Source organism: Prionailurus viverrinus, chromosome A1 (assembly GCF_022837055.1).
Source record: "Prionailurus viverrinus isolate Anna chromosome A1, UM_Priviv_1.0, whole genome shotgun sequence".
NCBI classification, from domain to species: domain Eukaryota; kingdom Metazoa; phylum Chordata; class Mammalia; order Carnivora; family Felidae; genus Prionailurus; species Prionailurus viverrinus.
In genome coordinates, this window is record NC_062561.1 from 63,683,073 (window position 1) to 63,686,167 (window position 3,095).

At 32.9% G+C, this 3,095-nt stretch overlaps 1 pseudogene; it reads left to right on the forward strand.

The window, feature by feature from the left end:
- The first annotated feature begins 2,670 nt into the window (after positions 1 to 2,670).
- On the forward strand, positions 2,671 to 2,792 carry LOC125147675 (uncharacterized; annotated as a pseudogene).
- The last annotated feature ends 303 nt before the right edge of the window (positions 2,793 to 3,095 follow it).

Consider the following 3,095-nt stretch of genomic DNA (forward strand, 5'->3'; position numbering starts at 1 on the left):
TTCTATAATGGCAGCAGACTAGTACAGTCTGACAAAATTCAAAAATATTAACATATTCTAAAATTCTAAATTCTAAATATTAACATATTCTAGTCAACATCAAAATTATTTTTGCCTAAAGACTGACTTTTTTCCCTTTAGATAAAACAGTATTCTAATATCAGGGCTGGGGCAGATAATTCAATTATTTTGACTCAAACACTTCTCTGAGCTGACTGCTAAAATAATTTTAGATTTTTTTTTTGCTTTACGCCATAACACTATAGACTTTTCAAATAAAAATTCAATCATTAATTTCCACTTTAACTTCCATTTAATAATTTCCATTTAATGTCTAACTATAGACATAGTTCCTTCCTTCATGCTGTTTACATTTTTGTAAGAGGATAGACATTAACCAAATAACCACACAATTCCCAGAGGTTCAAGAGAATTTTGTAATACAAGTACATTACTCTGTATTTATTGGTGCCAGGTTGATGCATGAAGACGAGGAGAAGAGTCCCATGAGAGCTCCTCTTTTAATAAAATGCACAGAAATATGCTTAGTCTTGTCAGAACTATATTATGCTTCAGAAACATATTGAAGTTATATAGTTTTGTAATTAGCATATTATGTGAGAATTCAAGAGTGACCAATAAAAAGGCCAGTAGAACTAGAAAGACTGACTTTTGAAGAAAGATTGAAAAGAGTAAGTGCTTGTAACTGGACCACACAAAACTGAAAGAGAATAGAAAACAGAAAATATAGAAATAGAAATAAAATAGAGAATATGGCCATAGAAAAACTTAAAAATGTTTAGAACAGAAATTTCAATAGTGAGAGAATAGCAGGGAAATCATTTTTACATTATAGAAAATAAGCACCAGCTTTATTATCAAACTAGAAATGCAGTTAAAAGATCTTTAAAATGAGGCATGAGCTCAAAATTGAAGGAAAAAATCCCAATGACAAGTATATTTCATCACTAAAAGCAAGTTAGCCATGGGACAATTTATCCATTCATGGTTATCAACACTCAAAGCATTTATGGTGGTAGAGACACTAGGAGGGTTTTCTAATAGATTGGGAAAACATTTACTAGGAAAAAAAATCAAGGAAAGTTAGACCAAAAATTCTCAAAGCCAAGAAGTGTATATTCCTGTTCTGACATATAATTATTTCTTAGAAAATTCAGGGATGAATAAAGTATTTTCTTTCTGCTATAAGAAAAAGCCTCAGGACCCTATTAATGACGGTGCCAGAAATGGCACAGTGACACCTTTATGTTGCTTGTAAAACAGACTTCTGGCAAGTTGATATGGGGAAAGGGAAAAAGCTGTGATTCTGCATGGATCTCTAAGAAGTACTTCACCGACGAGTCCCCAGTACACTTACCATACCCAACAAATAAAGTAGATTTACCTAGAATTAAGAACTGTTGAGATGAATTATAATATTCCCCATTAAAAAATTAATTACATGATTTTAAATTGAGCCTGTAAGTCTATCAAATCGGTTAAGAAAACCAAAAACCTTTTAAAACTACACAGAAGAAAGAAAAATATTCTAATAAATATTTAAATAGCGCTCAAATATTAATAGTACAGTGTAATGTTTGCTTCTCCCTGAAATAACCTCAATTTTAAAGATGCTTCCAAGAAAAAAGAAAATGGAAGAAGCCAGGCAAACACATTGCTCTAGCCCCAAGCTAACCCAGGACTTAATGCCTAAGGCATTCTACGCCTAAAGAGCAAAGGTAAGACAGCAACCTTTTGGCAAGATTTACAAAGGAAGTCCCTCAGAATATGAATTAATACATTTAAGTAAACTATGCACTATTAATACCAAAGTTGTTTTCTGACATCTTCAAATGTCAAGATGAGCGCTGCAACTGTGAACACTAAGATGCAGATTTTCCTTCTTCTCTTGGTCTCTACTGGAGCTACCTTTGTCCAAATGGAACATCCCTTGGACTTTAAATTCTCTCCCATCATATCATCTCTGCCTCTTAAACAAGAAGACGACCCTCAAAAAGGCTTTGATCTAAAAGTAATACCGTACTTTAAAAAATTGAAGAGGATAGGCAACAGCAATGGTCAATGTGGAAGACTTTGATCCTTGTGAATTAGTCCCTTTGGGATAGCCAAAAAATAGGAACTAGGGTCCAAGTATTTCATGAGAGAGAAATATGCAAGAATTCAGGTTTATAGGCTCCTCAAACTCAATAATTGTGTGATGTCCTGTTCCCAGCTATGAATATTTTTCTTTTTATTATTTTTTTTTAAATTTACCAACCATGAATTTTTTAATTAATTTGGTAATTCTTTTCATTTAGTAAATTGTTTGGAATTGTCATTAAACTAGAGAATATTATATCATAATTTGGAGAGAAAATTTTCTTCCACCACCATTAATCAATGATTCTGAAGCAAAAACATTTATTTTAATAAGGGACTATTCAAAATTAACAATACACTCAGAACACGGTGGATGTTATAAGCAGCACCAGATATCCACATCCAAAATTAATAGAAATAAAGACCAAGGTTTTTCATTGATTTTTCTTTAAGTGATTGCTAGGAATGTATAAATTAGTCATGGTTCTTTTTAACCTATGCTAGAAATAGTGGTTAAGATTTTGGACTCTACAGTGATTTATAAACCATGTTCTAAGAAACCATTGGATAATCGCTTCTCGGCCTTTTGGCTAAGATCAAGTGTAGAAACCATTGGATAGAGTTTCACAGACAATCATGGACTCCATTAATGTTGAATTTTAACTAGAATTTTAAATGTAGGTAAAACTATTTTAAACTGAACTCACACGCACACACACACACACACACACACACACTCCCAAAAAAATTGGATGGAGACAGACAGACATGGGTTCAAATTATGACTCTTCTAGCAGTTTGCAATTGAGGAATGTACTTAATCTTCATTTTCAATTTTCCTATCTAGAAACAGAGATAATGCTAGTATATATCTATGAGTTGTTGACTGGATTATATAAGATGCTCCAGAGAGGACTTACAGCATAGTGCTTTAGAGCTCAGGTTCTATAACAGTGGTTCTCTAGGTTCGGTCCCTGTCCAGCTGCGACACCATC